General features: G+C 38.9%; 1 non-coding gene across 1 annotated transcript; it reads left to right on the forward strand.

Moving 5' to 3' along the window:
* The first annotated feature begins 4717 nt into the window (after positions 1-4717).
* On the forward strand, positions 4718-4790 carry trnaf-gaa. Its single transcript has one exon. It is a non-coding gene; the product is annotated as a tRNA-Phe (tRNA).
* Positions 4791-10994: the final 6204 nt, after the last annotated feature.

Raw genomic sequence — 10994 nt, forward strand, 5'->3', positions numbered from 1 at the left:
TTTACAATAATATGGTATGTACTCAGAAAATAATGACTTTACCGCTGTGAAATCCATGGACCGGCTGGGCAGGACCTCAACAGCACAGTCATGCCTTGAGGTGAACTTTCATTTCCATAAAATTTTTGTGCATGAATGGTATGACAAGAAAGTATTTCTTGACCGTTTCTGGACCACATTCTTACCAGTTATAATCACTGCACCAAGTCTCAAGTGATATAGATGAAGGAAGATTATTTCCCCCCAATTTATAACATTTCGCATCATCTTTACCTCCCGATTTGGCAATGTGTTTCTTAGCATCATGTATAAGCAAAAAGACACTGAGAACATTTTTCCTCACACCGTGAGTGGAGCTAACCATCTCATGCTAGCTACGGTACTATGGCAGCTAGTATGTCACATGAACGCGTATAACCTAGTTGGCTTAAAAGGACTGGAGGTTTTCGATTTTGCAAGTCCTCAAAGCTATGGAAAGGTATTCTGAAACCACTTGCAATCTCATCACAAAGAGAAAGCCTGAGACATGGTCTGCCAGATGTGACATTTCTCAACTTGTAGAATGTTTGCTTAGCATGACAGGGGGAGCAGAATCGATTTCTGCATCTTTCCAGAGGAAGTATGTTCGAGTTGCCATTATGTGAAAACATTTGAAACTGTTGTTGGATTTTGTAGGATGTCCTATTCAGACTTGAGCCATAAACTTATGTTTGATTACCAAAGGAAAGGAGAGTTAAAGGGCAGGGGAATTAGCTCAAGTGGGAGAGCGCTTGCTTAGCATGTAAGAGGTAGTGGGATCGATGCCCACATTCTCCAGTCTAGCTTTTCAACATATTTGCATCCTTAGTATTAGAATATTAGCCACTGTTTTGGAAGGGTTTTTAGCATTATGCAATGCCTCTTCAAAAGTGTGATTTTCAAGAACTTTAGTAAGCACATGACTTATTTGCATCATCTGTTTTGGTAGGATAAAGCCATCCATGAGCCAAAGGAAGCTGAGGTAGGCCTCATTCCATGAAAACAGGAGTGGTGTGAACCAGGATACAAACACATTTGGACCAAGCATACATGCAAGCTGACAAATACCCTTCCCTTGTTTAGGTGTTTGGCCAGCAGTCAACTAATGAACTACATTTCAAAAGCATTTGTGCAGAAGCCACTGTTCAAGAGCCTGCCTGTGCAGTGAGGAAACATATCATAAGGAATTACAAGTTCCACAAAAGTTTAAGTAAGATCACTGAATTCAAAGTCTAGAGCACAATTTTAATCCATTACATTTAATAAAAGCGTAAAGACAAGAACATCTTATTTGTTTTTTAGAAAAGGAATGTAAAGGCTTATTAAATGTACTTAAAAAAGAAAACTATCGGATGATGAGTTATGTCTGGCAAAGACAACAAAATCTGAGAGTGTACCTTTAGATGTTGAGTCTAATCCTCTCCCAACTGGTGGTAGAGCGCTTGCTTAGCACAAGAGAGGTAGTTGGATGGACGTCCGCATTTTTCATGTTCACGCTACTTAATTCAAAGTAGAGAGAGGCAGATTATGAGTATGATTCTGACAGGTGAGGAAGCGCAGGTGACTTGGAGGTGAGTGAAAAAAGGAACAAATATTGATACTGAAGATCCAATAATGCCATTACACTATACCCTGATATATAAACTCCTTTCAGCCTTAATATATGCATCATGATTGTTTCTTTTCACTTGTTCAGTGATGATATTTATTTCTTGTCTACTCTGGTTCATTCAGAGTAAAGAGACAGAGGGAGAGAGTATGAGAGTAATAATAATAATAATAATAATAATAATAGATTACAAATACATATGAGCCATAAAGAAAAGCCCTACTTTAAAAAAACATTAAGACTAATAAAGTAGTCCCCCAGTGTTTGTGGGGCTGTGGTAATTAATAAAACAATCAAATACATAACTATAATGAATTGATATGAGAATAGATGACTGGACAGGAGAAGAGAAGAAGTAGCAGGAATAAAAGCATGGAGAGCAGAGAAGAGATTATTAGAGACCAGAGAAGAGCAGAGACGTAGGGATGAGAGGAGAGATGAGGAACATAAATGCGAGAAGAGATGATGGGAGAGCAGGGGAGAAGAAAAGTTGACTCGAAAGAAACTTACAATATAGGACCAGAGGGGAAAAGTAGAGAGGTTTAGAGTGGAGAAGATAAGTGAAGAGGTGAAAATGAGAGGAGATGTCCCTGATGCCCTCCCAAGTCTACTTATAAGTAAATAAAAACATCAATTTCCTAAACCAAACAGCCTGTAGCTTCAGTTGGTTTGTGCTGTATTGTTTGCAGAAGATTCTGTAAGAGCAGCGACAATCACAAGATGCCTGAGAGAGATGGTTGTCAAAGACCTCCAGCCTCTGTCCATAGTGGAAGAGGAGAGTTTCCAGGAATTAGTGAGGACCCTTGATCCCAGTTATAAAATCCCTATCAAAAGATTAATGACTGAGGCTCATTTATCGTCTATTGTCTAAGTGTTGTGCTTACCACTGACACATGCACTTCAGTGTCATATGATTCAGGTTTGGCAGATGAAGGATTTTAGTTTGAAAACCCACAAATTCTATGGACTGTATACAGCTGATAATATCAGTGTGGTGATTAAAAGAAAATTAGGAGATGAATGGGCCTTAACAGAGAAGGTAGTGACAGTGGTAACAGACAATGGGCAAATATGGTTACTGCAGTGCAAAAAGCAGGGTGGAGGCATTATGCTTGTTTTACACACACGTTATAATTTATTGGTAAAGGACAGTCTAAAATCTGTCATTTATAGTCTAAAAGCTGTCCTTTACAGTGTAAAAGTTGTCCTTTACTGTCCTTTACAGTCTAAAAGCTGGCCTTTACACTCTAAAAGCTGACCTTTGAAGTCTAATAGCTGTCCTTTACTCTAAAAGCTGACCTTTACTGTCCTTTATTGTCTAAAAGCTGTCATTTACAGTGCAAAAGCTGTCCTTCACTGTCCTTTACAGTATAAAATCTGTCCTTTACACTCTAAAAGCTGACCTTTACAGTGTAAAAGCTGTTCTTTACAGTATAAAGGCTGTCCTTTCAGAACATTCTGGCAATGGTGTATGATAGAAAATTAAAATTAAAATCTAACTTGGCATGTGACACTTGAGCAGGCTGACATTGATATATATTATAGTGTAATAGCAAATGCAATCAACCCACTGGCTAATTAAGCCAGCTTTAAATGGGGGTGTGCTGCCAGAGGAAACAGTACATAGATTGAGATCACAAGACACTACAGTTAGGCTATGGACTGAAGAATGAAAGTAGTTTTATTGGAGTCACATTCAAAGAGTCACATTTAGAATCTCAAGATAGGTTCACAAACGAAAGTTTATTTATTTTATTAACCAATTTCCAAAGCTATTTTCACCTCTACTATACAATATATGATATTATATAATATATATAATATGTCTATTGTGGTCAATCCCAATTATTTGAGCACTAAGCCAGAACTGTTCACTGCCATCAAAATAATTTTGACTTCCTATTAAAAGTTTCCTCTTATCCAGCCCAGAAACATTCAAATGAATAGATTCATTTGTGAACTTATGTTAAGTCCACAAGAGGGCAAGTGTAGTTTTCAGAGTGAATAAGGCCTATTCCATTTCTGGGGTGCATGAGACTCTATTAAGACTCTTCTATGACTGCATGCACCTATCACTGCAGCTGTAAATACTGCTTCCTTCCTGCAGGCTCCCTGCCTCCTTCCCTGCCTGACACTGACACTCAACATAAATGCAGTAAACCTGTTTTGATTCATAAAAGACATTCTGCTGGTGACTTAGAAATTGCTTTCAATCTAGAGTATCTGTTAATTATAGCAGCTTCTGCTACCCAAAGCAGGTGATTATAAGGGTTAAAGCCTCAGGAGCATTATTTTACATTTAGGAAACCCTACCCTTGCTAATGAATCTGATATTGCAGTCAACAAGTTTCCTTTGTACAGGTGATGAGGAATGAGCTGTTGATTTTGGTGTGTTTTCACCCTCACAATTGATGTCAGTTTGGTGTGTTTACACCCTCATGCCGGACCACCAATGCCAATTCAACATGTATTACAAGCTCAAAATATGACGGATGAGGACTAACTAGGCTCAACGGTGTGGAACACTCCACACTGATGATGGGCATTAGGCAGTCACCAACACTCTCCAATGGCGTGATGGCATGGGAGAGTTATTTTCTTTTGTGCAGGCAGTGTGTTTAACTTCCCATGTTAAAATCTTAAGTTCTCAATTTGCATTTGAATACCCCAACATTAAACAAGCAATATGGTACACACACACACAGACACACACACAGATACACAAGCCCTTCTTTCACACAAGTTCAAACTTGTTTCCTGTGCCCTGTGTGCTTTGGTTTTTCTCGTTGGATTATTCTCTGCTTGGTTAAAGTAGGTTCTGAGTTTACTTACTTTTGCTTTAGATTCTGTCAAATTCAAGGCTAATTGTCTGAACCTAGTTGTTAGTTGCTTGTTAGCTGTAATTACTCACTACAGGTGTAGTTTCGCCCTGTGCACCTCAAGGCATGACTGCGCCTGTGAGGTCCTGCCGAGCTGGTCCATGGAATTTCACAGTGGTAAAGTCATTGTTTTCTGTGTGTACGCAATATTGTAAATGGGACATTTATTGGTAACTTTTCATCGTAAGGAGGCAAAAGCACATGCCATCTAGCTGAAATAGCTCAGCAGGGAGAGCGTTAGACTGAAGATCTAAAGGTCCCTGGTTCAATCCTGGGTTTCGGCAACTGTGCAGTAATGATTTCCTCTTCCGATGGTGTGCTTTTTTTTATGTGTACTTCATAAACCTTTACGTTCTTTTACTAAAAAATGATGGCCACATTGCTGTTTTTATGCTATCGGAGGTTTTCATGTTGTAATAGCACTAAAGATTTAGAATTCAGTGATCCTATTTAAAATTTCCTGAAACTTGCAATAACTTATCATATGTTTCATCACTGCACATAGAGGCGCTTGAAGAGTGGCTTCTGCACAAACGCTTTTGAAATGTAGTTCATTAGTTGTAAGCTGGACAAGGGAAGAGTAGGCGTCAACTTGCATGTATGCTTGGTACAATATGATAGGAATCCTGTTTCACACCACTCCTATGTTTTCATGGAATGGGGCCTACTTCAGATAGCTTATTTGCATCATCTGTTTTGGTAGGATAAAGCCATCCATGAGCCAAAGGAAGCTGAGGTAGGCCTCATTCCATGAAAACAGGAGTGGTGTGAACCAGGATACAAACACATTTGGACCAAGCATACATGCAAGCTGACAAATACCCTTCCCTTGTTTAGGTGTTTGGCCAGCAGTCAACTAATGAACTACATTTCAAAAGCATTTGTGCAGAAGCCACTGTTCAAGAGCCTGCCTGTGCAGTGAGGAAACATATCATAAGGAATTACAAGTTCCACAAAAGTTTAAGTAAGATCACTGAATTCAAAGTCTAGAGCACAATTTTAATCCATTACATTTAATAAAAGCGTAAAGACAAGAACATCTTATTTGTTTTTTAGAAAAGGAATGTAAAGGCTTATTAAATGTACTTAAAAAAGAAAACTATCGGATGATGAGTTATGTCTGGCAAAGACAACAAAATCTGAGAGTGTACCTTTAGATGTTGAGTCTAATGCTCTCTCAACTGACCTATTTTGGCTAGTGGTAGCATTCCTTTGTCTTTTTCAGATTAAAATGTTACCAATGAATGTAGCTCCATTTACAATAATATGGTATGTACTCAGAAAATAATGACTTTACCGCTGTGAAATCCATGGACCGGCTGGGCAGGACCTCAACAGCACAGTCATGCCTTGAGGTGAACTTTCATTTCCATAAAATTTTTGTGCATGAATGGTATGACAAGAAAGTATTTCTTGACCGTTTCTGGACCACATTCTTACCAGTTATAATCACTGCACCAAGTCTCAAGTGATATAGATGAAGGAAGATTATTTCCCCCCAATTTATAACATTTCGCATCATCTTTACCTCCCGATTTGGCAATGTGTTTCTTAGCATCATGTATAAGCAAAAAGACACTGAGAACATTTTTCCTCACACCGTGAGTGGAGCTAACCATCTCATGCTAGCTACGGTACTATGGCAGCTAGTATGTCACATGAACGCGTATAACCTAGTTGGCTTAAAAGGACTGGAGGTTTTCGATTTTGCAAGTCCTCAAAGCTATGGAAAGGTATTCTGAAACCACTTGCAATCTCATCACAAAGAGAAAGCCTGAGACATGGTCTGCCAGATGTGACATTTCTCAACTTGTAGAATGTTTGCTTAGCATGACAGGGGGAGCAGAATCGATTTCTGCATCTTTCCAGAGGAAGTATGTTCGAGTTGCCATTATGTGAAAACATTTGAAACTGTTGTTGGATTTTGTAGGATGTCCTATTCAGACTTGAGCCATAAACTTATGTTTGATTACCAAAGGAAAGGAGAGTTAAAGGGCAGGGGAATTAGCTCAAGTGGGAGAGAGCTTGCTTAGCATGTAAGAGGTAGTGGGATCGATGCCCACATTCTCCAGTCTAGCTTTTCAACATATTTGCATCCTTAGTATTAGAATATTAGCCACTGTTTTGGAAGGGTTTTTAGCATTATGCAATGCCTCTTCAAAAGTGTGATTTTCAAGAACTTTAGTAAGCACATGACTTATTTGCATCATCTGTTTTGGTAGGATAAAGCCATCCATGAGCCAAAGGAAGCTGAGGTAGGCCTCATTCCATGAAAACAGGAGTGGTGTGAACCAGGATACAAACACATTTGGACCAAGCATACATGCAAGCTGACAAATACCCTTCCCTTGTTTAGGTGTTTGGCCAGCAGTCAACTAATGAACTACATTTCAAAAGCATTTGTGCAGAAGCCACTGTTCAAGAGCCTGCCTGTGCAGTGAGGAAACATATCATAAGGAATTACAAGTTCCACAAAAGTTTAAGATCACTGAATTCAAAGTCTAGAGCACAATTTTAATCCATTACATTTAATAAAAGCGTAAAGACAAGAACATCTTATTCGTTTTTTAGAAAAGGAATGTAAAGGCTTATTAAATGTACTTTAAAAAGAAAACTATCGGATGATGAGTTATGTCTGGCAAAGACAACAAAATCTGAGAGTGTACCTTTAGATGTTGAGTCTAATGCTCTCTCAACTGGTGGTTAGAGCGCTTGCTTAGCACAAGAGAGGTAGTTGGATGGACGTCCGCATTTTTCATGTTCACGCTACTTAATTCAAAGTAGAGAGAGGCAGATTATGAGTATGATTCTGACAGGTGAGGAAGCGCAGGTGACTTGGAGGTGAGTGAAAAAAGGAACAAATATTGATACTGAAGATCCAATAATGCCATTACACTATACCCTGATATATAAACTCCTTTCAGCCTTAATATATGCATCATGATTGTTTCTTTTCACTTGTTCAGTGATGATATTTATTTCTTGTCTACTCTGGTTCATTCAGAGTAAAGAGACAGAGGGAGAGAGTATGAGAGTAATAATAATAATAATAATAATAATAATAGATTACAAATACATATGAGCCATAAAGAAAAGCCCTACTTTAAAAAAACATTAAGACTAATAAAGTAGTCCCCCAGTGTTTGTGGGGCTGTGGTAATTAATAAAACAATCAAATACATAACTATAATGAATTGATATGAGAATAGATGACTGGACAGGAGAAGAGAAGAAGTAGCAGAATAAAAGCATGGAGAGCAGAGAAGAGATTATTAGAGACCAGAGAAGAGCAGAGACGTAGGGATGAGAGGAGAGATGAGGAACATAAATGCGAGAAGAGATGATGGGAGAGCAGGGGAGAAGAAAAGTTGACTCGAAAGAAACTTACAATATAGGACCAGAGGGGAAAAGTAGAGAGGTTTTAGAGTGGAGAAGATAAGTGAAGAGGTGAAAATGAGAGGAGATGTCCTGATTGCCCTCCAAGTCTACTTATAAGTAAATAAAAACATCAATTTCCTAAACCAAACAGCCTGTAGCTTCAGTTGGTTTGTGCTGTATTGTTTGCAGAAGATTCTGTAAGAGCAGCGACAATCACAAGATGCCTGAGAGAGATGGTTGTCAAAGACCTCCAGCCTCTGTCATAGTGGAAGAGGAGAGTTTTCCAGGAATTAGTGAGGACCCTTGATCCCAGTTATAAAATCCCTATCAAAAGATTAATGACTGAGGCTCATTATCGTCTATTGTCTAAGTGTTGTGCTTACCACTGACACATGCACTTCAGTGTCATATGATTCAGGTTTGGCAGATGAAGGATTTTAGTTTGAAAACCCACAAATTCTATGGACTGTATACAGCTGATAATATCAGTGTGGTGATTAAAAGAAAATTAGGAGATGAATGGGCCTTAACAGAGAAGGTAGTGACAGTGGTAACAGACAATGGGCAAATATGGTTACTGCAGTGCAAAAAGCAGGGTGGAGGCATTATGCTTGTTTTACACACACGTTATAATTTATTGGTAAAGGACAGTCTAAAATCTGTCATTTATAGTCTAAAAGCTGTCCTTTACAGTGTAAAAGTTGTCCCTTTACTGTCCTTTACAGTCTAAAAGCTGGCCTTTACACTCTAAAGCTGACCTTTGAAGTCTAATAGCTGTCCTTTTACTCTAAAAGCTGACCTTACTGTCCTTTATTGTCTAAAGCTGTCATTTACAGTGCAAAAGCTGTCCTTCACTGTCCTTTACAGTATAAAATCTGTCCTTTACACTCTAAAAGCTGACCTTTACAGTGTAAAAGCTGTTCTTTACAGTATAAAGGCTGTCCTTTCAAGAACATTCTGGCAATGGTGTATGATAGAAAATTAAAATTAAAATCTAACTTGGCATGTGACACTTGAGCAGGCTGACATTGATATATATTATAGTGTAATAGCAAATGCAATCAACCCACTGGCTAATTAAGCCAGCTTTTAAATGGGGGTGTGCTGCCAGAGGAAACAGTACATAGATTGAGATCACAAGACACTACAGTTAGGCTATGGACTGAAGAATGAAAGTAGTTTTATTGGAGTCACATTCAAAGAGTCACATTTAGAATCTCAAGATAGGTTCACAAACGAAAGTTTATTTATTTTATTAACCAATTTCCAAAGCTATTTTCACCTCTACTATACAATATATGATATTATATAATATATATAATATGTCTATTGTGGTCAATCCCAATTATTTGAGCACTAAGCCAGAACTGTTCACTGCCATCAAAATAATTTTGACTTCCTATTAAAAGTTTCCTCTTATCCAGCCCAGAAACATTCAAATGAATAGATTCATTTGTGAACTTATGTTAAGTCCACAAGAGGGCAAGTGTAGTTTTCAGAGTGAATAAGGCCTATTCCATTTCTGGGGTGCATGAGACTCTATTAAGACTCTTCTATGACTGCATGCACCTATCACTGCAGCTGTAAATACTGCTTCCTTCCTGCATGCTCCCTGCCTCCTTCCCTGCCTGACACTGACACTCAACATAAATGCAGTAAACCAGTTTTGATTTATAAAAGACATTCTGCTGGTGACTTAGAAAGTGCTATCAATCTAGAGTATCTGTTAATTATAGCAGCTTCTGATACCCAAAGCAGGTGATTATAAGGGTTAAAGCCTCAGGAGCATTATTTTACATTTAGGAAACCCTACAAACTTGCTAATGAATCTCATACTGCAGTCAACAAGTTTCCTTTGTACAGGTGATGAGGAATGAGCTGCTGATTTTGGTGTGTTTTCACCCTCATGCCGGACCACCAATGCCAATTCAACATGTATTACAAGCTCAAAATATGACTGATGAGGACTAACTAGGCTCAACGGTGTGGAACACTCCACACTGATGATGGGCATTAGGCAGTCACCAACACTCTCCAATGGCGTGATGGTATGGGAGAGTTATTTTCTTTTGTGCAGGCAGTGTGTTTAACTTCCCATGTTAAAAGCATAAGTTCTCAATTTCCATTTGAATACCCCAACATTAAACAAGCAATATGGTACACACACACACACACACACACACACAAGCCCTTCTTTCACACAAGTTCAAACTTGTTTCCTGTGCCCTGTGTGCTTTGGTTTTTCTCGTTGGATTATTCTCTGCTTGGTTAAGGTAGGTTCTGAGTTTACTTACTTTTGCCTTAGATTCTGTAAAATTCAAGGCTAGTTGTCTGAACCTAGTTGTTAGTTGCTTGTTAGCTGTAATTACTCACTACAGGTGTAGTTTCGCCCTGGCCTTAGGTGTAAATTGAGGGGCAGGCTCAGCACGTATTGAATTGACTTAAATTCAGACAATTCTGCTACAGATGTAATCAACATCTGTGAAGGCTTTGTTTTTGCTTTCAATCAGTTCATCGACATCTCAACTACTGGACTTCACAAACTCATCAAGTATCTTCTCACATCTCAATCTTTAATCTCATACATCCATAAATCAAGCATATGAAATGTTTCTCTCAAATCCTGTCCACATATTCCACAGATCTCCTCAACGCTATCATAATAGACATGTTTCACTCCACTTTCTTTCTCTACTCTTTCCATCTCATCTTTTGAATTTCATGCCATTACAGTGCCTTTCCCCACCAAACTTATCATTGTCATTTACCACCCTCCATGTTCCCTAGATCACTTAATTGATGAGCTCAACATCCTCCTGAGTCAATTCCCCATTGAAGGAAATCCACTCATTCTCCTTGGAGACTTCAACCTTCCATCAGACAAGCTGCATTCCTCCTGTATCCTTCCGCTGTTGACAGCATTCGACCTCACCCTCAACCACTCTCCTCGGACTCACTAAGCGGGCAATATTCTAGACCTGATCTTCACCCGCACCACTACAACATCAGACATCGCAGTTACCCCCCCTCCACCTCTCAGACCATCACTTTTTATCATTCTCTCTCTCTGTTCCTTCTCTTTCCATCCAGTCCTCCCCAACGTGTTCCTC

This window comes from Electrophorus electricus, chromosome 9 (assembly GCF_013358815.1).
Source record: "Electrophorus electricus isolate fEleEle1 chromosome 9, fEleEle1.pri, whole genome shotgun sequence".
In the NCBI taxonomy this organism is placed as follows: Eukaryota; Metazoa; Chordata; class Actinopteri; order Gymnotiformes; family Gymnotidae; genus Electrophorus; species Electrophorus electricus.